The following is a 24,980-nucleotide window of genomic DNA, read 5'->3' as shown; positions in this document are numbered from 1 at the left end:
GTCCTAAACCCTTATGCAAGTCATTTCCAATTCTTTGTTTTGAAAACTACTGGTAGACCATAAAAAGTAATTTTGGATAATAGATTTTGTGATTTGGGTCATATAACTTGGAAACAAAACAAGTGGCATTGCTTTAAGAAGACTTCTATTTTCTTTTTTAATTGTTAAAAATTTACTGATTTTAGCGAAACATTGATTTATTGTTCCACTTATTTATGCATTCATTGGTTCTTTTTTTATTTTAAAATAAATTTTTATTAAAAATTTGAATACATTTAAGTTAATTTTATTTTTCTATTTTAACTTCATTTTAGTTAATTTTTTTATGTGCCCTGACCAGTGATCAAACCCACAACGTTGGAATATTGGGTTTCCAACTCTATAGTGCCACTTGTAAGTGAAATTGTATCATATTTGTCTTTCTCTGACTGATTTATTTCACTTAGCATAATACCTTCTAGGTCCATCCAATTAAAACATTTTCTTGGTGTTAGCTTTTCTCAGAAAAATAAAAAATAAAAAAGGTTCAGAGATAAGAAGAGAAGATTGTTTAAGGGACTGGCAAGTATGGCTCTGTATGTTAAGTCAAAAACCTTCGAGTTCATCCTGAGGAGAACAGGGTGATGGTCTCAGCAGGATTATGCCCTGATCAGATACGGATTTTATAAAGGTCATTCCGGTAGTAGTGAAGGAAGAGACCATTGGAAAAGGTGCAAAACTGGAAGCAGGGATACGTGTTAAGAGGCAGTCGGCAGTCATCTACGTGGGAGGCGGAGGGTCTGTCCTAGGGCAGCAGCTCACACTTCATCATAAATTAGAAAAAACACATCTTAGAAATATTTAGGAGCAGAATTAGCAGCACTTGGTGATCCACTAAATGTGTGAGGCTCAAAAAAAAAAACCCCCCCCAAAAAAACCCAACTTCCCTGGCTGGTGTGGCTCAGTGGATTGAGCACAGGCTTGTGAACCAAAAGGTCACTGGTTCAATTCCCAGTCAGGACACATGCCTGGGTTGCAGGCCAGGTCCCCAGTTTGGGGGCATATGAGAGGCAACTGATCGATGTGTCTCGCAAATTGATGTTTCTCTCCCTTTCTTTCTCCCTCCTTTCCCCTCTCTCCAAAATTAAATAAATAAAATCATTAAACAAAACAAAACTAAGAGTCATAATGACTCCTACTCCTAAGTACATGAGAAGATAGTAGTTATAACTGTAACAGGAAATGTCAGGGTCCCCCCAAATGAGGAAGTTCCCCCACTAATATGGCAGGGGTGGGGGGGTGGAGGGGTGGGGAAGGGGAAGCTGAGCAAGGCCTTTAAGAATTACTTTACACATCTAAAAAACTTTAATGTTAAGTAGCTGTGCCTGCATAGCTAGGAGCCAGGCAGATGGGCGGGACTCTAACTGGTGATGGAATGTAGCCGGAGGGGCTTGCTGCACCTGCAAGAAAGGCTTGGTGGTGGCTCCTACGTCTTGGAGTCATGCCCGCCTGGGCTAATAATGGCAGCCGAGAAAGGCACAAAAGACCAGACTACTGTCAGGTGTAATCCAGTGTGGGAGGAGTCAAAAATGGGGTTATGGAGGAAGATCTGCCCCAGGATTTAAACGCAAGAGCAGCAGCCGCACTTGAGTTCTGGACCATGTGGGAAAGAGAGTAAGGAGAGCTGTGAGAGGCTCTCGCTCTGTCTCTCTCTGTCTCTGTCTGTCTGTCTGTCTGTCTGTCTCTCTCTCTTCCTTCTTAACCATGTGGCTTGGGAGCAGAGAACGGGGTCTTGGCCATGCAGTTTAAAAGGATGCAGAAAGACTTCCACAGCCCACAATGAGGACGTGGTTTCCTATGAAAAGCAGGAGCCTGGCCGAGCAGGGATGACTGGGAGAAGCTGGGAATGCTAAACTGAGCCAGCGAAGTGAAGGTGGGGGAGTTGGGGACAGATCCCAAGCTGTGGACTTCTACTTCTTTTCTTAAGAGACAGTACCTCTGACCGGCCTGGTTTGGCAAGGGGAGGCAGGATTATGAGTTTGTGAGTGCTTTTGTTTCTAAAGGGCATGGGATTTAATGGGAGAATTCTGCCATTATTCTAAACCTGTATAACTTGAATAAATAGTTCTTTTCCTTTTCATAAGACTCTGGCATGGGAGTCACGGTTATCAGCGGTGGACAATAGAACCCAGTGGTTCTGTTACATAACTATGTATTTTGTTGCCCTGAGAATTATTTACTGAGCGTCCCATTAAAGCCTTAGCATGTAAACTTTGCCGTGCGCTCTTTGAAATATAAAACTGTATTGGCACTGGCTGAGCAGCTCAGCTGGTTGGAGTGTCATCCCCATACGCCAAGTGTGTGCGTTTAATCTCTGCTCAGGGCACATACAAAAAGCAACCAATGAATGAATAAATAAGTGGAACAACAAATAGATGTTTCTCTCTCTCTAAAAAAAAAAAAAAATAGAGAAGCCCCTTTCCCCCAGGAAAAGAGCCAGAAGTGAATATAACGTTAGCTAAACTAAGACAAAAAAGAACAACTAGCATTTTATTGATGATCTACTAGTTGCCATACTCCTTATATTCATGCTCTCTAATCTCTACAGCAGAAACTTGGATTTGGTTGACATGAGAGTCATTGGTGAGCTGGCTTAGTGGAATGATTGGTTATTCCTGAAGAAGATGGTCTAGATTTAGTATAGGAGAGGAGATGAAGATTTGGAGAACAAGACGGCAGAAATCTCAAGAATACTCTAAGAAGGAAAGTGATGGTTTAGTGGCTTGAGAGGAAAGCAGATGGAGGGATGGAGGGAAAGTTTTTCACTATGTGGGAAACTTGAACATGAACATATGCTAAGGGGAAGGGTCTGGTCCAGGGAAAGAGACAGAGATATGAAAGAGGAGAGAATAATGAAGGAATCATGCTTTTGACTAACATTTACTGAGCATTTACTAAGCCTTAGTATCTTAGTGCAATCAGACTGCTATAACAAAATTCCACAGACTGGGTGGTTTATAAATAGCAGAAATTTATTTCTTCCACTTCTGGAGGCCGGAAGTCCACAATGAGGGTGCCAGCATGATTGAGTAAGGGCCCTCGTCCAAGTTACAGACTTACTATATCCTCACCTGGCAGAAGGGGAAAGGGATCTCTCTGGATTCTCTGTTATAATGCACTAATCCCGCTTATGATAGTTCCACTTTTAAGATTTAATCACCTCCCAAAGGCCCCAGGTACTAATACCATCATGTTGGGCATCAGGATTTCAACATATGAATTTTGGAGGTACACAAACATTCAGACCATAGCATCTAGTCCTTTTGTTAGGACAAAAAATGGACCACCCTTGTCTTCTGGCTTCAAGGTTCACAGCCCTGCGGGGCTCATGTGCGACAGACAGAATGCAGACCCAGAAGAACAAGCTCAGAGGCACCCTTTTGGGATGCAAGGGGATGAGGCTGAAACACATAAAGACCTGGAAAGTGAGAGGGGTCTCCAAGGAAGGAGGGATCTCCCAAAGGGGTCTCCCATGCCCCACTCTGGTCCACTAGAGACAAGTTCTCAGCCCTGTCTCATTGAGCATTGCAGCATTTGGTAGAAGTTTCTAGAATGTGAGAGGAATGTGATGAAGTCAGAGAGATGAGGAAATGCCTTCTCAAGTCTTTCGACTTCCCAGTGTTTTACTTACTGGTATTTCCTGCTTGCTCTAGGTTGGGCTTAGTTGGAGAAGTCAAGAACAAAGTTCAGGACCAGAGGACCTGTATACCAATCAGGTAAATGGATTTTGCTGTTCTAGGGCTTTCACTCCTCCTCAGCAGGCGGCTTGGCTCTGTGCAGCTGAAATCTGGAAGAGTGAGGAAGTTGAGGTCTCTGGGGAAGCCCTCAAGAAATGGAGGGACAGAGATGTGTGGGTAAATGTGTGAGCCTCCCCAGCTTCTACTGGGACAATTCTGAGGTTTGGTTTTCATGGTTTTTCAGAGGATTCCCTACGTGGATTCACCCCAGTTGCCCATAGTATTAACCAGTTAATATATTGGCATTTTCCCCTTTTCAAGCTCATTCCCCACTCCCTTCCTTCTGATTTCCTGGAATCGCCCTCTGCATAAATGACCTACCAGAGTCTTTGTCTCAGGGTGTGACTTTAGAGGACCTGCAACTAAGATACTTGCCATCTAGGTATTTTTTCTTTAAAAAATTTGATGTGTTTCCTTCATAAAACTAGTACATGTTCACCATTGCAACTTATAAAAATATAAAAAGGAGTAAATATTCCCATTACTGAAAGAAAACCACTATTATTTTTAGCATTTCTTACTTTTGTGTTTATGGTTTAACTGTGTTGTTGTAATCTGAACCACTGAAATAATTATTCCATTTATTTGTTTGTGATTTAATCATAGAAATTCAATTTATTCTTAATGATGCCTGTGAATATGGGAAAAATAGATTATAAAAACATTTCTGTAATAGTGGAACCAAGGGCGTTTGGAAAGTGATTCACAGAACATAAACTAGAAAAGGTTGAAAGCTATTACTTTAGAGATGGCATTTTCCCATGATGTTTGTATCATTTTAACAGGCAGAAATGAAGGGAGGGCACATGGCCGGAACATTAATTAGCAAAGGCATGTTAGCAAGAAGGACCAAAGATGCTTAGCCAGTGGGTCACTTCATCTGGAGAGTAGGTAATGTTGGATGTTCATTGCTTAGTCCAGATGTTTGAACTTGGCAGAGACAGAAAAGATTTCTAAGCAAGGAGAAAAAATAAAGTACCTTGGGAAGATTAATTAGGTAAAATATACAAAATCGATGGGATAATTAAGTCAGGAGGCTGCAGGAAGCCAAAGCCTACGTAGTAAGCGTCTTCATCAGGGAGGTACTTCAGTATTGGAATAAGGTGTAGTCCTTTCCAGATGGTGAAAAGTTGGTCATGTGGGAGGATGACCATCGCGTATCCCTGAAGTCAAAGGGAGGAAACACTCCTCCTCTGAGTCCATCAGGTGGCAAATTCCTGCTAAAACTCTAACAAACTGTTAAGTAACAAAAATTCGACCATGTAAATTTTAAAGATCTAATTGGCTCTATTGAAGAACTTGTGAATCAGGTAGCATCCCACCTAGCAAGTAGAAAGGAGCTCCACTGAGCGCTGAAAAGGAAAAGTTTCTTAGAGGCATAGAGGGAACAAAAAGAAAATTATTAGCAAAGAATGCATTGTTTCAGGCAAGGTTGTCCTCCTAAGGGGTCTATCAGTGGATTGCCTCCTAGTGCTGACTAGGAAGTTCCAGGTTGGCTGGTTGAAAATCACATTTCTGGGGAAAGTTGAAACTGTAATTAGGTTACATATTAAGTCTTGATTTGCTGCCGTGAGGCCTAGCACGAGAGACTCCACTTTGAGCCTGTTGTCTCTTTTAACAAAACTGTTATCTCTCACTCAGAGCATACCTAAGGAGCCAACTCAATGAGCATTATTCTGAAGACACTCACTAAAGAAATTGAGATGGTATAAATTGCTATGGAAGGGAGGGAGTCACTGGGCAGGGCATTTCTGATGCAGGGAATGGGGGTCTTTAGAGCCCCTTGGCTTTCCTTAAGCCAGAGCGAATTAGTCCTTAGAACCATTTTATTGCCTTTTCCCTGATTCCTTCCACATCAAAGCAAAATTCTTACTAACATTTTGCCTCCTATATTCCTTAGTGCCAGGAAGAAAGAGTTATGGAGGGCAGGCAGGAGCATACCCATCCTTGAAAAGCAGTCTTTTTCATGGTTAATTAATATATTGATTTTCTAATATCTTTTTAAAATTTTATGTATTTATTTAATTTTTATTTTTTAATTTATATATATATTTTAAGATTTTATTTAGTTTTTAGAGAGAGGGGAAGGGAGGGAGAAAGAGGAAGAGAAACATAAATTGGTTGCCTCTTGTAGGCCCCCAGTGGGGGACCTGGCCGGCAACCCAGGCATGTGCTCTGGCTGGTAATTGAACCAGCGACCTTTCAGTTCACATACCAGTGTTCAATCCACTGAACCACATCAGCCAGGGCTTTCTTATGTATATATTTTTTTAATTTAAATTTTTCCATTACCATTTAGTCTCCTTATACTCACCTTCCCTTAATTTTTATTTATTAATTTTAGAGAGGAAGGGGAGAGAGAAACATCAATTTGTTGTTCCATTTATTTATGTATTCATTGGTTGATTTTTTTTTAAAGATTTTATTCATTTATTTTTAGAGACAAGAGAAGGAAGGGAGATAGACAGGGAGAGAAATATCGATGTGTGGTTGCACCTCCTGTGCCCCCTACTGGGGACCTGGCCCACAACCCAGTCATATGCCCTGACTGGGAATCAAACCAGCAACCCTGTGGGTTCACAGCCCACACTAAATCCACTGAGCTATACCAGCCAGGGCTGATTTTTTAAAAGATGTTATTCATTTACTTTTTTAGAGAGGGGGGAAGAGAGAGAGAGAGCGAAAGAAACGTCCACGTGTGAGAGATACATCAATCGGTTGCCTCTTGCAGGCCCCCAGTGGGGAAACCTGGCCCGCAACTCCGGTGAGCACCCTGACAGGGAACCGAGTGGGTAACCCCCTGGTTCTCACACCAGCACTCAATCCACTGAGCACCGCCAGCCAGGGGGTTGATTATTGTATGACTGGGGACTGAACCTACAACCTTGGTGTATCAGTCAGAACGATGCTTTAACCAACTGAGCTATCTATCCAGGGATAATTCTATATAAGTCTTTTTGGAGTATATAAATGCTAGTAATCTCCCCTGAGTTAGGAATCCCCAACCAAAGTTGAGTTGAGGGTTAGGCCTTTGGTTGCAGTGAATAAGCCAGGCCTTGTACAGGCATCCAGACTGCATCTGTGGCTGTTTAGGAAACTCTAAGAGTAAACCATATTTGAGGTAGTGGTGACTTAGATAATGGTAGAAGTAATAACGTGGTGAGAACTGGTCAGATTCAGGATACATTTTGAAGACAGAGCTGATAGGATGAGTTAAATGAGGAATATGAGGTAAAGAAGAATAAAGGAAGACCCCTGGGATGTTGACCTGAGCAACTAGGCAAAGATTGGTGTCCTTTACTAAAATGGGGAACACTGAGAAACCAGTATATGCTAAGTGCTAAGGAAGAAAGGGTTCTTTTTCAACAAGATGAATTGGAAATCCCTCCCAGACATAAAAGAGGGGAGCCAAGCAGACTGTTGGGTACATGAGTCTGGAGGCCAGTGGTGAGATCAGGGCTATATAAATGTTTAAGGTCCTGAAACTGGATGAACTTACCCAGGGAGTGAGTGAGACAGAGAAATGAGGACCAAGGTTCTGTTTTGCCCTGCAACATTTAGAAGTCAGGAAAAGGCCCTGGCTGGTGTGGCTCAGTGGATTGAGTGCTGGCCTGCAAACCAAAGGATCACTGGTTCAATTCCCAGTCAGGGCACATGCCTGGGTTGCAGGCCAAGTCCTCAGTAGCGGGCACGTGAGAGGCAACCACACAGTGATGTTTCTCTCCCTCCCTTCTCCTCTGTCTAAAAAAATAAAATCTTTAAAAACATTAAAATTTTTTTGGCCAATTTCAAAGATTATATATTTGTTTCTTTTTTTGTTTGTTAATAAACATTTATTAAAATTTAAGGTTATTCGATCTTCTATCCCATGAGTATCCATCCAGCTGCCTTTCAACTTGGTCCCTGAGCTATGCTGCCTGGAAATCTTCAGGATAAGAGGTCTGCCTTTGCTTAAACCTCTTTGCTGCAGGCCTTGTAGCCAAACCAACTGTTTACACCTTTATTTTAAATGTCTCCAAAATCTGCACCCCAAGCATGCCATCCACAGATGAAAATGTGTGTCCCACAGCAATAAATAAATAAATAAATAAATAAATAAAGCCAGTCCAGACATGTCAAAGACTCAAGTCCACCATTCCAACTTCCAGTCAGTTCTTTTTAGTGCCTATCTGCCCATGGCGAGAGTGCGATGGCTGCACTTTAGGACCCAGGCAGCTGGTCTCTTTGGGCACAGAACTAGAAAACAGACACAAAGAATACCCAACAAAACTTACTGCGCCACATTTAACATTAATGTCATAAATATTTAAGCCACAGAATAGAATGTTTTTCAGAAATCCCTTTTGTCCACTACTCTTAAACCATCACAGGATTAAAGACAGTGTACATTTCAGTAAGATCAACAAAGGCTGTTGAATCATTGAATGAGGACATACAGAGAAGTGCACTACGCAGAGTTCGCTAGTAGTTACGGAGTGCCTAGATTGTCAGGCTGGGGAACTGGGAATCTCACAGCCCTGAACCTCCAACCTGGAGGAAGCCTGACTACACTGGTTGTGAATCAACCAGGCTGGTTGTTTGATACAATTGTGTTTAAATCCTTGCTGTGGCCTTTGATAGCTGTGTGACCTTGGGCAAATGTCCTCATCTGTGAAATAGAGATTTTATTTTTTAAATAAATTTAAAATTTTTAAAAAATTCATTTCTAGAGAGAGGGCAAGGGAGGGAGAAAGAGGGAAAGAAACAATCAGCTGCCTCTCACATGGCCCCAAACAGGGACCTGGCCTGCAACCTAGGCATGTACCCTGACTGGGAATCAAACCAGTGACCTTTTGGTTTGCAGGCTGGTGCTCAACCCACTGAGCCACACCAGCCAGGGTGATATAGGCCAGCCAATTTGAAATTATCACATTCATTCCCACTCTCAACTCTTCTAAAACAACTCCTCCCAACTTTCCTCCTTCCTTCCATAAAAAGCTAACCCCTCTCCTTTGTTCTTGGGACTTTCCTATGGTTCCAGAGAAAATTCCTCTGCTATTTCAGAATAAACACATTTTGCTGGAAAATAACTGGCTCTTTGTCTTTTTTAAGGTCAACAGATTAAATGAAACAATGGATGTAAAGTGCCTGGCAGTACATAGTAGGAACTTTGTGAATGGTAGTGATTATTATTTGTATTCAGAATAAACTGCAAGATAGGCTGGGGGAGGAGAACTATCCTCCACACACCCAGTTAAGCTGCTGAAATTCTTCCCCAGACCCTACAGCAGAGGTGTCAAACTCATTTTCACCAGGGCCACATCAGCCTCTCATTTGCCTTCAAAGGGCCAAAATAATTTTAGGACTGTGTAAATGTAACTACTCCTTAACTGTTAAGGAGTTGAATTTACCTTCAGCCCTTTGAAGACAACCACAGGCTGATGTGACCTCCAGTGAACATGAGTTTGACACCCTTGCTAGAGAGATAGCCGGACCCCTGAACGGAGGATTCTGCAGAAAGGTTGCACCCTCTCTCCCTGTCTCTCTGTCATTCTCACACATGTGGGTGTGATAGGGGACCCAAGAGTTGGAAAATTTTAATTTAAGGAAAATAGTTTATAAGCCTAGTAGTAGGGAATGCATATGTTAAAGCTATTGTTTCAGAAACTGCAGGTAAGGCCCATCCTGGCTCTCCTGAGAGACAGCTGACCTCCAGGGGCACTGCTAAAGATTACCGCCTGGGGAACAGGTGGAGGCATCCCGGCCATTGTGTTCCAGGGAGGGGCAGATGACTGCCAGCCCCTGGGAACAGCTAACTGCCCAGGGAGAGAATCCTGCAGGGTGTTTTTTGTTTTTGTTTTAATCTAACTTTCTTTGAATTTCAAAACCCCTCACCACAGTTTATTCTTTGTTATAAAAAGGCTGGCTTGGAAGGAAATGTTAGGCAGTCTGTTAGGGTAAGAGCCTGCTGTCTTCTCAGATCGCTGTCAATCCGAATAACGCGCCCATAAATGTTCAATCCCTGTCTGCTGACTGGGTTCGGTGTGTGACAGGCAGCAGGAATTTTCCGGTCTTTCCTGGTTTCACGTGCACACGTTTATGGAGCACTGTAGGTGTTGCTATAGAGACTGTAATTGTATCAGGGTAGGAATCACAGTCACACAGATCAATGCTGCATTAAAATGGTGGAAAGGAGGCTGCGGCCAAGTGGAACCTTTGGTCTGGTGCTAGAAAAGAGAGGGGAAGAGGATGGAGTGGCATGGGCAGGGCCGGCAAGGCAGAACCACAGCAGGAAGCAGATTAAGTCATATGGCAGTACTGATTTCTCCTGTGAAATTCACTTCCCAATTTTACATCCTTCCATTGCACATCACCCACAGAGGCCACTCTGTGCTGAAAGTGGGTAGAAGTGATTGATTTATTCATTCAATCGACAAACCTTTAATGCTACCTACCATATGCCAGGAATTTTCTGGAAGGATAAACAGCTGTTGGTCAGGGAGTTAGAGGTAGCTGGAAAGGGTGGCCTGAGTGGAGCAACTAACTTGTCCCAAGCTGTGGTGGAATGAAGTGGACAGGATGTTGCATTCCAGGAACCATATGTGGTTTGATAAGAAGGGATCATGGGGTTCCTGGGAGAAAAGGGCGGGGGTAAAACTAGAGAAGGAGGATGAGGCCAGTTCATAAAGTGCCTAAGATGCCACGTTAAATGTCTACATAATCAACTAACCATTTGGGGTGGGGGAAGTTGGACTCCTACCTTATACTACACACAAAATAAATTTCAGAAGGTTTGGGCCCTGGCTGGTGTAGCTCAGTGGATTGAGCACAGGCTGTGAACCAAAGTGTCGCCAGTTCAATTCCCAGTCAGGGCACATGCCTGGGTTGCGGGCCAGGTCCCCAGTAAGAGAAACATGAGAGACAACCACACATTGATGTTTCTCTCCTTCTCATTGTCCCTCCCTTCCCCTCTCTCTAAAAATAAATAAAATCTTAAACAAAAAAATTTCAGAAGATTTGAAGGTTTGAATATTAAACAAACAAAAAAAAATAAGAGACTATTTTTCATAATCTTGGGGTGGAGAAGGCCTTTCTTAATTTTAAAAACAAAATTAGAAACTATAAAGGAAAATATTGATAGTCTTCACTATTTAAAAGTGAGTTTTTCAGCAAAAGTCAGCATAAAAAAGATTAAAAAATGAAAGCCAAAGTAAGAGAAGACTGCAATATTTAATGGTCAAAGGGTTCAAATCTTACTTTGGAAAGAACTGCTATAAAATCAATAAGAAAAAGAAATATTTTGATATAAAACAGGCAACATTCTTAACAGGTAGTTCTCAAGAGAAGAAAGAAAAATAGCTATGAAATGTGAAAGGACAAAGCCAGTGCCATTTCTTATCTTGGTACCGTTCCGGAGCAGACCTATGACCTTGTTAAACGGGACCGCCATCTTACTTTTCTGACCTTGTCCCCAGGACTGGAAATTACTGGAAAGCAAGAATACAATGTGACTAACCACTCCCTACAGCCACAGGCAGAAGATAACATTGGAATAAACTGCAGCCTGTATTACAACAGCCCAGGGGCCTCACGACAGCAGCCCACCCTTTTTTAATCCAATACAAGCTCAAAGCCCCCACCCATCCATGCAGATGCATATCTCCACACCCGGCCCTTTCCCCATCTTGGGGAAGTAAAATAAAACCTTTACTCTCTGCACTTTTTTCTCTTTGTGAATTCTTTCACAGCTGGGGTCACTGACCACCTTGATGAAAAGGTTATTCAAACACATTCATAATGAAAGAAATACAAATCATTTTCCCCATTAGACTGATAAAATTAAAAATGTCAAGCCCCACTATTGGGGACAGTATGAAAGAAGGGATCTACTCATATACTGTTGGAAGTGCAGATAGTATGTAATCTTTATAGGATCATTTGGTAATACGTATTAAAATTTTAAATGCATATCCCTTCTGATTCAGCAATTCTAAGGAATTTAGCCAAAGGAAATAATGAAAATGTGCCAGGATAATTACTATGTTGTTTATAGGATAAAAATGACCCAAATGTTCATAAAAGGAATTGGCAAGATAAATTATTGTGTATTTGTACAATGGAAACCTATATAGTCCCAAGATAAAGTAGAGCTGTAAGTGTTGTGGTGGGAAAATGTCTGTTAGGGTAGTTGGTGGCGTGGGCTTCACAAATTTAACATTTTCACAACCTTCACAAACCTTTCTGCAACTTTCACAAACTTTCTTTTTAAAAAAAAAATTGTTTTATTGTTGATCAAGTAACAGACTTTCTTATCCCTGTAGAACTAACCATCTTTAAAATAAATCTCTCTGAATCCTGGTCCTTCAAAATTGCCTCTCCATGCCTCATACCTTCTATTATTAAAACCATACAATTTCTTTCCATCTTAATTTGAACTTAACTTTTAGAAACCTTAATTTCCATAATGACCAAAAAGTAAGCAACCAGCATTCCCTAGATTTGAAACCGGAAAAGACCAACAACATTCGTGCCGTCACGTACCGAACCCAATGTTTAGAGGTGCTGCTGGAGGTCAGCGGTCTCTCAGGACAACCAGGGCCTTATCTGTAGTTTCTGAAACAATAGCTTTAACATATGCATTACTTAGGCTTATTAACTATTTACCTTAGACTAAAATTTTCCAATTCTTGAGTCCCCTATCAGATTGACGTGTGAACACATTTCACGACCATTAGAAGCAGGTTCCTCTCTTGGCAAACACACTCTCACTTTCAAGAAACACGCCTCCAAGAAAGCACAGACCTTTGTCTACATCTCCGAATCCACTCCGTAGCCTCTTTGTAATGAAAAGCCAAGAGAAAGTCTAGCAATCTACATTTCAGTATTTCATGTTATTTCAAAAAACCTAGACATTCAATAACTTCTATGAGAATTTACTAATTTAGAAAGGAATAGCTGAAATAAGTTAAATTGATTTGCTCAGCTATAGCTAAGGTTTCCCTCCTTTTGATAAGAATTATATTCCCAAAATTTTTATTTTACAAGATGGTCTAGACAAGAGTTCTTGTAGAAGACCAGGTATTTGCATTTCAAAAATGTAGGGAAAGAAAAGCAAGCTTCTCCTAGAAGGACGTTGGTTTCATCAGGGGAAGGGGTGGAAAAGTTTAAAATGTCCCTTTTTTTCTCTTCATTGAGAGGCAGTCCCAATTTTTCCCAGGATTTAGAAGCTCCCAGGTCTCCAGGAGGAGAATATAGAGTGTTTTACAGTCTGGAAAGGGGGTGAGGTTTTTCCCCCCTCTTTGTATCCTTGGTTTTACTTAATGCGGGCATGGTGGAGGTAAGCCTAAATTCCAAACAGGAGTTGAATGCATGATTCAGCTTAGGCAGGTAAGAAATGATGGAGAGGATTAGAATCCTCTCTCCAAACCTCACAGAGACAGGGTTAGGGGGTTAGCCCCGGTCGAGCTTCTGCTGCCCACTGCTCCCCTAGTCACAGGTCTCAGGAGGCCAGAGGAGAGGGAGAAATAGAGAATGTCCCCATATGGGCCACCAAAATGTTAGGGAGGTTGGTGACACAGGCTGTGGAAGAATTCACAAGGAGGAGAAAGTGTAGAGAATAAAGTTTTAATCTCTCTCCAAGAAAGGAGAGGGACATGGTGTGGAGAGATACACCAGCATTGAGGGTTTGGAGCTTTGAATTTTTACTGGATTATAGTCGTATTAAAAGAGGGCGGGGGTGCTGTCGTGGGGCCCCTGGGCTGTTGGGGCTTTATAACACGGGGCTGCAGTTGAGCCAATGTTATCTTCCACCCGTGTCTGTAGGGAGAGGTCAATCACGTTCTGTTCTTGCTTTCTAGTACCTAATTTCCAGTCCTGGGGACATAAGCTTAGAAGAGTAAAATGGAAGTCATGTTTAACAAGGTCATAGTCCTGCTCAGCAAATGGTGCCATGATAGCAAATGGCAATGACTTTATCCTTTCAATGTCCATGATATGTCCTTAAATGGAAAAAACCAAAAAAACAAAAAAGGTTACAAAAGGCATGTTTGGCATTAGCTATGTTCAGCTCATTCAGCCTCAAAGATCAAAGTCCTAAGGCTGCAGAAGGCCAGGGTGCCAATTCCCGTCCCTGGATCAAAGTTGTGCAACCCGAGGGAGGAGGCTGGCCTTGAGCCTGGCATAGGGGTGGGGATTTGTTCCCTGCTTCTTTAGCCATTATGGAGCCCCAAAGCCAGACCCTGCAATGGAGCCTGGATTTCCCTCTCCAGGCAGAATGTGGGTGAGGGTCAAAGTCTTGTGTAGGTACTGGTGCTCTTCCCCCTTCGTTAGGGTAAGAAGGCAACTTCTCTGAATTCTGCCAGCACTGGTCTTTGGGAATCTGACTTCCTTTTACTAGGAAATCTCACAAATAAGCCTTTGCCATAAGGGTGCCCTTTTCAGTTGGGGCACATACACAGGAGGCAACTGATCAATGTTTCGCATGTTGGTGTTTCTCTCCCTCTCTTTCTCCCTTCCTTCCCCTCTCTCTAAAAATAAATAAATAAAATCTTTAAAAAAATTCTCCAGTGAAAACCCCCATGCTGGCTCTTCCCTACCTAAGGTACTAGGGGCTGAATTCTCTTTTTTCTTTTTTTTTAAGATTGTATTTATTTACTTTTTAGAGAGAGGGGAAGGGAGGGGGAGAGGGAGAGAAATATCAATGTGCGAGAGATACACTGATTGCTTGTGTCCCACATTTCCCTGACTGAGGAACCTTGGCCACAACCCAGGCATGTGCTGTGACTGGTAATCGAACATGCAGCCCTTTGGTTTTCAGGCCTGGGCTCAATCCACTGAGCCACACCAGCCAGGGTGCGGCCCAATTCTTAAACACTTAAAAAAAGAAAATGCCTGTATTTTGTTGTTGTTGTTTTCTAGAAAGGGGGATGACAGAAGTCACAGTGTGATTCCCAGGCCCAGACAGTGCCATTTACAAGTAAAGTTCCCTCCAGTTAGCAATTCCAGGCCACCATCCAGACCAGAGTGGCTGTGGCTGGCTCAGTTTTAGTGGAGCCAAGCCACAATGCTCTGCACCCCCAGGGAACTCAGAAAGTAATACTGAGGGAGGGCTGTTTTTAGTTTTATGTTTAGTCTTCTTGCTAGCCTCTAGTGGAAATCAGCAGGAACCTCAGTTCTTGAAAGTGGGGAAATTGAGACTGATTAATTCAGCAAAGATGTTTAGTCCTGTCTCTGCCCTTGATACGAATGAGGGATTTACACACCCATGACCACACCCAAAGCAGTGAACAGGGTGAGGGCAGGATCCCATCAGTCTCCTGGCTCCAAGTGGTTCCCCTTTGCATTCTCATGACACTCAAAATACAATCACATTGCCCTGGCTGGTGTGATTCAGGGGATTGAGTGCCGACCTGTGAACGAAAGGGTTGCTGGTTTGATTCCCAGTCAGGGCACATGCCTGGGTTGCCAGCCAGGTCCCCAGTTGGGGACATTCAAGAGGCAACCACACATTGACGTTTCTCTCCCTCTCTTTCTCCCTCCCTCCTCCCTCTCTAAAAATAAATAAATAAACTTTTAAAAAATATAACAACTGTACTTGAACAATAAAAAATATTTTAAAAATTAAAAAACCCACAATCACCAAAGGTGTGGCCAGCCCCTCAAGACCATTCATACATTTATTCCACATTCATTGAGCACCAACTGCTTGCAGACCAACTGCTGGACACTGGAGAAGCAGAGGTAAAGATGTGGCCCTGCCCTCAGGAATGGCTAGTCCAATGCAATTGTTCTCCACCTGTTTTCTCTTCAATGCTTTGAGGTACTTCCTACCACCATAACATTTATCTATTAAGATCAGTGTCCTTCTAGGGGACAGAAAAAGGAATAATCAATAATTATAGAATGACGTGATAAGTGTTATCATTGATAGAAATAAGCACAGAGTATAGTGGAAATGTTACAGTGGAAATGGCCAGAGGGGAAATAAAGGCAGGGTCTTCACCATTACAATCTAACAGAGAACTTCATAGAGGAGGCTAAAAGCAAAACTCACACATTCACCCAGGAACCTGGAGCCTGCTCCCATAAGGCTGCCAGGAGTCCTGAACAAGTGAAGCTATGGTAGGGTAGGAGCGGGGGACCCCGTGAAAGTCTGTGTGCATCATCTCCACTAGTTAGGAAAAGGAAAACCTTGAGACTGTATATTCATTCCAAGACCTGGAAGGGAGAAAGGGGAGGAGTCCACAGTGCACTAGTTGGGAAAAGGAAAACCTTGAGACTGTATATTCATTCCAAGGCCTGGAAGGGAGAAAGGGGAGGAGTCCACAGCGCACAAAGAAAAAAACCCATAAAACAACTTTGGCTAATTGCCTGTCTCCTGTCACATAAGCAAAATGAACAAATAGACTCTAGAGCAAGGTAAGAATTCTGGCTGACACACCCGCACTCATACCTATGTTTGGGTAGTCATGTCTCCCCAGGGGAAGCTGGCACCACCTCTACCTGCCAATCAAAATGTAACTTCTTCACCCCCACCCCACCAACTATGTAAGTCCTCAGAACAAAGGACTCTCTCTTCTCTTGGCCTCTCCACTCTTTGGGCCACTGGCCTCTGGCCACCCTACTTTTGCCACCCCTGCTTTAGCTACCCTTGCTTTGCTTTCCTTTTAGAACTCAGCATTAATAAACTTTGCTTGCACACTAGTAGGCTCACTGGCCTGTCATTCTTTACTGCGTCAATGAGAAGAACTGAGCTTTTAGGAGGTTCTCCTGCAACAGAAATAGAGAGGAAGGAGTACTGAAAATTAGATTGGGGATTGGGGGGTGGGGGTTGTCAATGAGACAGTATATTAAGGAGCCAGGAAAATTCCTTTGCAAGTGGAACAGGGAAACTGAGACAGAGAGCTGAACATAACAGGGAGCAAGACAGCCAGGTACAGATTGTCACCAGGCCAGAAGTCCCCAAGTGCCTAGCAGGGGGCACAACTGGGGAAACAATGACCTCACCCCCAGGGTAACCTCTTCTTTCCTGGCCTTTCCTCCCTGGAAATGGCATCTAGGAAGTAACATCTAGGCCTCAGTTGTATTTCAGCTCCAGGCCCCAAAAGTAGCAAAACCAGGTGGACAATGCAAGAACCAGTTGCAAGGCCTAAAGAACGATCAGTGTGATGGGGAACTCAAATGCTGGAAAAATGTTAGCTTCAGGTAATAGCTAATGAGCTTAGTAATCAATGTATGTAAAAACCTATTGTTTCAGGAACTGAAGGTATGCCCCACCTTGACTCCAGGAGACCTTAAGCCATTCCGCCTTTGTGCCTCAGGAGAACTGCGAGCAATCAAGATGGTATCTGAGCCATTGTGCTCCAGGGTGAGACACCCACTGCCCAGGACACAGATGAAAGAATGATGCAGCTTTTTTTTTTTAATATATTTTTTTATTTTTTAAAGATTTTATTTATTTATTTTTATACAGAGGGGAAGGGAGGGAGAAAGAGGGAAACATCAATGTGTGTTTGCCTGTCATGTGCCCCCCACTGGAGACCTGGCCCACAACCCAGGCATGTGCCCTGACTGGGAATTGAACCATCAACCCTTTCAACCCTTTGGTTTATAGGCCAGTAGTCAATCCACTGAGCTACACCAGCCAGGGCGTATGCTGTGGCTTTTATCCGGCTAACTTTTTCCCTGAATTCCAAACCCCTTACCTGCACTTTTCTTCTTTTATAAAAAGGATCGATTTAAAATGGAATTTAAGATGGTTAGGGTACACACCCGCTGTCTTCTCAGATGGCTGGCATCTGAATAAAGCGCCATCAAGATTCAACCCTTGTCTCTGCTTATTGGTTTTGGTAATAACAGGCAGCAAGAATGCTGACTTTTCCAGTTTTGAGTGGAGACCAGGACCCTGAAAGGGCACACCTGTAGAACTGATGAATATTCTTCTGAAACCCTCCCCTGAGACCTCCTCTAAGATTCCCGCCTGCAAGAAAGAGATAAAAGCCTTAAGACAAAGGACTCGGGGAGTGTGCTCCCCCTCTGAGGAACAGCCAGTGCCATTCCTTTCCCTTCTTCGTACCCCCCTTTCTTTCCCCACACGCATGAGTCTCCTAAACTCCAAGGCAATGGGCAGCTGGCCACTTGTCCCAGGCTTATCCCCTGAGCCCATCCCTAAGGCCCCCATTTTCTCTGGCCTCCCATTGAACTAAGGCAGCTTAGCCTAGGCTCTCCAGTTGCTTCTTCCTTGCTAAGCTCTTCCTTGCTTCACCATCCCCAGCTTTAATAAATGGATCCTCATTGTCACCTGGCTTTGTGTTGTGAAATCTTTCCTACATGAAGTTCAGAGTCCACATACTACAGCTGGCCCTAGGCAGACTTGCTCCAGAATGGTGACAACTGAGCCTAGATTTTATTTATTTTCAGAGAGAGGGGAAGTGAGGGAGAAAGAGAGGAAGAGAAACATCCCTCAATTGCCTCTGTCACGCTCCCACCTGGGGAACTGGCCCAAAACCCAGGCATGTGCCCTGACTGGGAATCGAATCAGCGACCTTTGGCTTTGCGGGATGACGCTCAACCAACTAAGCCACTCCAGTCAGGGCCCAAATATAATTTGATAAATTGAATTCTTGTAAATTTAAGGATCCCAGTGTTCTCTGAGAACTGTTAACTGTATTGTTTTCTTTTAGTAGTGATAATTCAAAAAATTAACATAAACACATTCTGAATCATCTGGTGTCCTCATAACTGAGTGCTGCCCTGTGATTTTGATTTCTATGATTGCATTTGTTGTTACAATTACATGCAAGCATTTACCTCTAGTGGTTTATGGGTTTAACTTTAATGGTTTACAGTTTTAATTGTAACGATTTATAAGCATATGGCAGGCTGCAGTTAGCAGGTCCTAATGTTAAAATGATCACTGTTCTGGGACTTTTGCTCTATACTCATATCGAATTGCCTTACCTGTTGCATCTCGTTGCTGTCTACCATAGCAAATGAGTACAGTGATGTAACTACTGCTTAGTTAAGTGAAGTCTAGATAATGTCAAAGAGCACTGCATGAACAAAGGTTTCATGCTAGCTTGGACAGAAAAATGGTAGGAGAACTGCGTCACCATCGACAAGGCATGGGCAGTATAGGTACGCGGAACCTAGAAGAAGATGCACTACAGCTTTAGGGCTGTAGTCATGTTCATGGAGGATGTTGCTTACAGGAAACTCATCTTGGATATTTCATCTTACAGCAATAGTTTATCAGCAGCAAGAGTAGTAATAATTACCAAAGAAAACATTTTCATAAAACAGTGATTTCAATTATTTTCAACACTACATCTGGGCAACCTATTAAAATATTAAATAATCTGAATGAAAAAATTTAAAAAAATTAAAGTTAAGTAATTAAAGTTAACCAATCAAACCAACATTGGGAGGCCCTCAGGAATATTTTTCCTTTCACAAGGGACCCCATGCTAATCTCAAGTTTGAGAATATTACTTTAAGGTTATAGATGGAGAGAGCTAAAATCTGAGGAACTGTACTGGGAACCAGTGCCTTGCCCAGCAAAGAAAATGCATACTTATTTGAACTGGGCAGAGAAAAAATTTAGGGACCTCACTTCTAAGAAATAGGGTAAGCCCTGGCTGGTGTAGCTCAGTGGGTTGAGCACAGGCCTGTGAAGCAAAGGGTCACCAGTTCGATTCCCCATCAGGGCACATGCCTGGGTTGCAGGCCGGGTCCTCAGTGGGGGACACATGAGAGGCAACCACACACTGATGTTTCTCTCCCTTTCTTTCTCCCTCCCTTCCCTTCTCTCTAAAGCTAACTAAATACAATCTTTAAAAAAAGAAATAGGGCAAAATATTGAATATAATTCATGCAATCAGTACTTCTCTGACCCCAGGCAATCCTTCCTAACAAAGCCCCATGTAAAGCCCTCAGCAACAAGCAAGTTAATAACAGATTTCTTTTTGTTTTAAAGATTTTATTTATTTATTTATTTAATATACTTTATTGATTATGCTATTACATTTGTCCCATTTCCCCCCTTCACTCCACTCCATCCTGCCCCCCCCCCTCACATTCCCCCCCTATAGTTCATGTCCATGGGTCATACATATAAATTCTTTGGCTTCTACATTTCCTATACTATACTTACCCTCCCCCTGTCTATTTTCTACCTACCATTTATGATACTTATTCTCTGTACCTTCCCCCCTCTCTCCCCCTCCCACTCCCCTGTTGATAACCCTCCATGTGATCTCCATTTCTGTGATTCTGTTCCTGTTCTAGTTATTTGCTTAGTTTGATTTTGTTTTTGTTTTAGGTGTGGTTGTTAATAACTGTGAGTTTGCTGTCATTCTTACTGTTCATATTTTTTATCTCTTTTTCTTAGATAAATCCCTTTAACATTTCATATAATAAGGGCTTGGTGATGATGAATTCCTTTAACTTGACCTTATCTGAGAAGCACTTTATCTTCCCTTCCATTCTAAATGAAAGCTTTGCTGGATACAGTAATCTTGGATGTAGGTCCTTGTGTTTCATACTTGGAATACTTCTTTCTAGCCCCTTCTTGCCTGTAAGGTCTCTTTTGAGAAATCAGCTGATAGTCTTATGGGAACTCCTTTGTAGGTAACTGTGTCCTTTTCTCTTGCTGCTTCTAAGATTCTCTCCTTATGTTTAATCTTGGCTAATGTAATTATGATGTGCCTTGGTGTGTTCCAGCTTCTTTGGGACTCTCTGAGCTTCCTGGACTTCCTGGAAGTCTATTTCCTTTGCCAGATTAGGGAAGTTCTCCTTCATTATTTGTTCAAATAAGTTTTCAATTTTTTGTTCTTCCTCTTCTCCTTCTGGTACCCCTATAATTCAGATGTTGGAACATTTAAAGATGTCCTGGAGGTTCCTAAGCCTCTCCTCATTTTTTTGAATTCTTGTTTTTTCATTCTTTTCTGGTTGGATGTTTCGTTCTTCCTTCTGGTCCACACCATTGATTTGAGTCCCAGTTTCCTTCCCATCACTATTGGTTTCCTGTACATTTTCCTTTGTTTCTCTTAGCATAGCCTTCATTTTTTCATCTAATTTGTGACCAAATTCAACCATTTCTGTGGGCTTCCTGATTACCAGTGTTTTGAACTGTGCATCTGATAGGTTGGCTATCTCTTGGTCGCTTAGTGGTATTTTTTCTGGAGCTTTGATCTGTTTTTTCATTTGGGCCATTTTTTTTTTTTTTTTTTTGTCTTGGCGCACCTGTTATGCAAAGGGGCAGAGCCTTAGGTGTTCACCCGGGTGGGGTAACTCTGGTCGCTGCGCTGTGATGCTGTACGTGGGGGAGGGGTCTGAGAGGGAGCAATGGTGCTTGCTCCACTGTCCGCCAGTCACTCCCTCTGCTGCCCACCATCAAAGTGGGCCCTTCTGGTGCTGATTCCCGAGTGGGTGAGTTTGTGCATGCTCTAGGCCCCTGTGGGTCTCTCCAAAGTCCTCTCCTGTGAGGCTGGGAGTTTCTACTGCTGCCGCCTCAACCCCCACAGGTGTTTTCAGTCAGAGGTTTGAGGCTTTATCTCTCTGCACTGGAGCCCTGGGTTGCAGGGTCTGTCACCCAGTCCACCAAATGCTGCCTCCCCAGCCAGCTGCAGCTTTGCCTGCCCTGCTCCACAATCTGCCACCTCGCTGGGTCTGCCAGACGCCACCTTGCCATGAGTCCTCTCTGCCTGGCTGCACGTCTCCGCCCCTCCTACTGGTCTGGGTGAATGTTTTTTTTATCTCCTTGGTTGTTGAACTTCCATACAGTTTGATTTTCTGTTAGTTCTGGTTGTTTTTTGTTTTTAAATTGTTGTCCTTTTGGTTGTGCAAGGAGGCACAGTGTGTCTACTTACACCTTCATCTTGGCCGGAAGTCCAGATTTTTTCAATTTAAAGAATTTTAGAGGAAACTTACTAAGTAAAATTTTCAGGTGGCAGCTTGTATATCTAATTGATTTCTTAACTCCTTTTTTACTTTTATTTTTTGTTACTCTTTCCTAGGTGCAATAAACTTAAGTGCTGATGGTGGTGACCAAAGGAAATTATTCTTGGTAGAAACAGTACATCTTCACGAGTGACCCTTTATCCAAAAAATGCTGTTCTTTTTGAGTTGCCTTTAATTGCTTTTATCCCCCCTCCTACCTTCATAGAAATTATCTGAGGTTTTGGTCTTAGCTTACCTCTTTCCACTCTCTCAGGAATTTCATCCCCCCTCCCATTTCAAGTATCCATGATATTGTGAATGATGTCAAAAATATAATTTATTAGTATGTTTAACAAATATTTATTGTATCTACTATGTGCAAGAAAACACGCTCCTAAATACTAAAGTTATAACATAATGAACAAGACAGGTATCCCATGGGCTTACGCTCATGTTTACGTATTTCCAATTTCCTCCTGGCCATCTTTCCCTGAAATCTCAAATTCAACCTGCCCCAAAGTGGGCTTTTAATCATCTCATCCAAAATAACATGTTTCACTGCATTTCTGTGAATTTCACCACTCTTCAGCCAATTCATCCTATTTAGTGACTCTTCAAAACACTTCAATAGATGGTGTCTCATTTATCTTTGCATGTCTGGTACCTAGCAGAGTATAGGCCCCCTGTAAACAGCAGAACAATAAATCTGTAATTAAACTACTGTTCTGCTGATTCTAAATCTACATTTCCAATAATGATCTTTGAAAACCTTCTCCTGGATTTCTTGGGAGTATTCTGATGTTATTTGCTTCAAACCGAACTGATTATGTTCTTCTCTAAAAGAGGAGTCAGGGGCCCTGTTGTAGTAGCTCAGTTGTTGAGAGCATTGTCCTGATACACTAAGGTTGCATATCATCTCCAGTCAGGGCACACACAAAAATCAACAATGAGTGCATAAATAAGTGGAACAAAAAAATGATGTTTCTCTCTCTCTCAAAAAAAAATCAATTAGAAAGAAAAAGAGGAGTTGGTAATAGAGTAAACTCCAGAGTTATACAGTCTGGTCATACCACTGTAAGGCACAGCTGTACACCATGGGGCACCATGAACGTTATAGTCTCTGTAATATCACATTAGCATACTTGCCTCCAGCTGGCACCCCAACCTGGGAACAGGCCCACAACCCAGAAATGTGCCCTGACTGGGAATTGAATCAGTGGCCTTTCGCATTGCAGGAAATACTCCACGCCTCTCAGGGTGTTTGTTATTATTTTTAACCTCCAACCTGCTTATCCTCGAGTGTTTCCTATGTCACTGAGCTATAGAAATATTATTTCTTTCCTTCTTTCAATCCTGCTGCCAATGTCATATTCTCAAAGTCCTGAGAATTCTCTTGTCTGATCTTTGCAGTAGCTTCCCATTCGATTTCTTTAGGTTCTGGGACTATGAAGATAATAAAACAGGTAAAATTCTTCCCAGACTACTGCTGGACAAGTCAGGACAAAACAATGGCATATTTGTCAAAATGGAGATAGAGGCACATACCAAGACCTGCAGAAGGATAAACAGAAAAAACCCCTCTGCCTCCATTTCTGAAATTGTTACTGTTCTCTAAAAAGAGAGACTCCACAATCATGTAATTAGACAACAAATATTCAACAGATTTCTTCTCTTTTCAGAACTCTGTCCTGCTATTTCATTGTTTATATTCCCATGGGGATATGTGTTGCCATTTTCCTGGGCCAGGATAAATCTTTTGGTTCTTAAATGAGACAATTAAGCCCAAGTGCCCAGACCAGGACCTGGCACATGGAAGATACAATAAATGGCAATTTTCTTTTGGCTGAAGTAGGCCACTGTGTTGTTGGTTTAATTTGTGGGTACCATTAATCATCCATTAATAAGCTCTGAAATCTATGTCTCCAGTGCCTCCTCAAGAAGAAAATGAATAATGGCCAAATAACTGTTCAGCCCCAGGCTGGTAAGGGAAAACAACAACAACAAAAAATCACTACTTCTGCAAAGTGGGATGGTAAGTACCAAAAAAACTTGAGATGCTTAGCCAGCATGACACAGCACTTTCCCATTTCCTATCCTGCTATAAGGTCTAAAGGAGTTAGTCGGATTGTGGGGGCTGGGGGCAGAAAGGGGGACATAATAGTACTATTTATTAAATGCTCCTATTTTAATATCAGGTGCTCTATTGTCCCCTGGGGGGCACAGAGATGGATGTGACCCAACCTTTACCCCCCAGAAAATCAGTCTAGCAAAAAGAGACAGACAGGTAAACAAGGAAAATAGCTTAATTCTTTTTTTGGGGGGGGGTGGCTATACATGCTATTGTTTGGATACAAAAGAATAGTGATCAGCCCTGGCTGGTGTGGCTCAGTGGATTGAGCATAGGCTGTGAACCAAAGGGTCGCCAGTTTGATTCCCAGTGGAGGCACAGGCCTGAGTCGCAGGCTGGGTTCCAAGTGGGGGGCCCAGGGGAGAGGCAACCACACATGTTTCTCTCCCTCTCTTAAAAAAAAAAAGAGAAAGAATAATGAACAGTACTGGGGGTGAGCAAAACTTAGCTTCAGAGGAATTCTGGGGATGAGCCAAGGTCAGGAATAGCTTCAGAATAAGTAATGCTTCAGTTGAGCTTTTAAAAAAGATGTTATTTATTTTTACAAAGGGGAAGGGAGGGAGAAAGTGGGCGTGATCCATCCATGCGAGAAACATTCATCAATTGCTTTCCCCACGGCCCCCATCCCAGGAACGGAACCTGCAACCCAAGGCATGCGCCTCAACCGGGAATCCTACCGGGAATGGAATTTTTGGTTTGAGGGAGCTCGCCCAACCAACTGACCCACACGGGCCTGGGCTTGACCTAGTTTTTTAAACCGCAAATCACAGAAGTGACAGATTTCAAAGATTCCGTCCAGGCGCTGTGAAAGGGATGGATGGGGGATGGGAAGCAGCAATCCTGTAATTGGAACAATGAAGGAGGCTTTCTAAGCAGACACTTAGGGGTGCTGAGGATCAGCGCTAAGGCAGAGGATGTGAGGACACCCCAGAAAGGGGGGCGCATTATTTGGTTAGTTCACGGGGCTTGGTGTGGTTAAATGTGGTCTTAGGTGAGCAGCAGTGAGACCCCTACCCTGGTTTGGGTTTTAAGGGCAAGGCGCGCACCACCGTGCAGGTCCTGAAGAGATCCTGGATGACGGAGGCGTAAGGGTGTGGAGTCTATCAAAAGTGCATGCCTCACTCTCCGACCCCAACGGCTGGCTGCGGGCGGGGCGGGGT

General features: G+C 42.8%; 1 long non-coding RNA gene and 1 other non-coding gene across 2 annotated transcripts; one reads left to right on the top strand and one right to left on the bottom strand.

Annotated features, from left to right (window-relative positions):
* Positions 1–1,519: 1,519 nt before the first annotated feature.
* On the top strand, positions 1,520–23,752 carry LOC123480812 (uncharacterized). The gene is made up of 4 exons (XR_011650967.1): positions 1,520–1,653; positions 3,693–3,755; positions 17,011–17,121; positions 23,619–23,752. It is a non-coding gene; the product is annotated as an uncharacterized lncRNA (long non-coding RNA).
* Positions 8,086–8,149, bottom strand: LOC112314693 (small nucleolar RNA SNORD75). Its single transcript, XR_002975824.1, has one exon. It is a non-coding gene; the product is annotated as a small nucleolar RNA SNORD75 (small nucleolar RNA).
* Positions 23,753–24,980: the final 1,228 nt, after the last annotated feature.

The sequence above is a fragment of the Desmodus rotundus genome, chromosome 3 (assembly GCF_022682495.2).
Source record: "Desmodus rotundus isolate HL8 chromosome 3, HLdesRot8A.1, whole genome shotgun sequence".
Lineage (NCBI taxonomy): Eukaryota > Metazoa > Chordata > Mammalia > Chiroptera > Phyllostomidae > Desmodus > Desmodus rotundus.
Note: the sequence above shows the minus strand (reverse complement) of the source record. Positions and strands in the feature narration are given on the sequence as shown.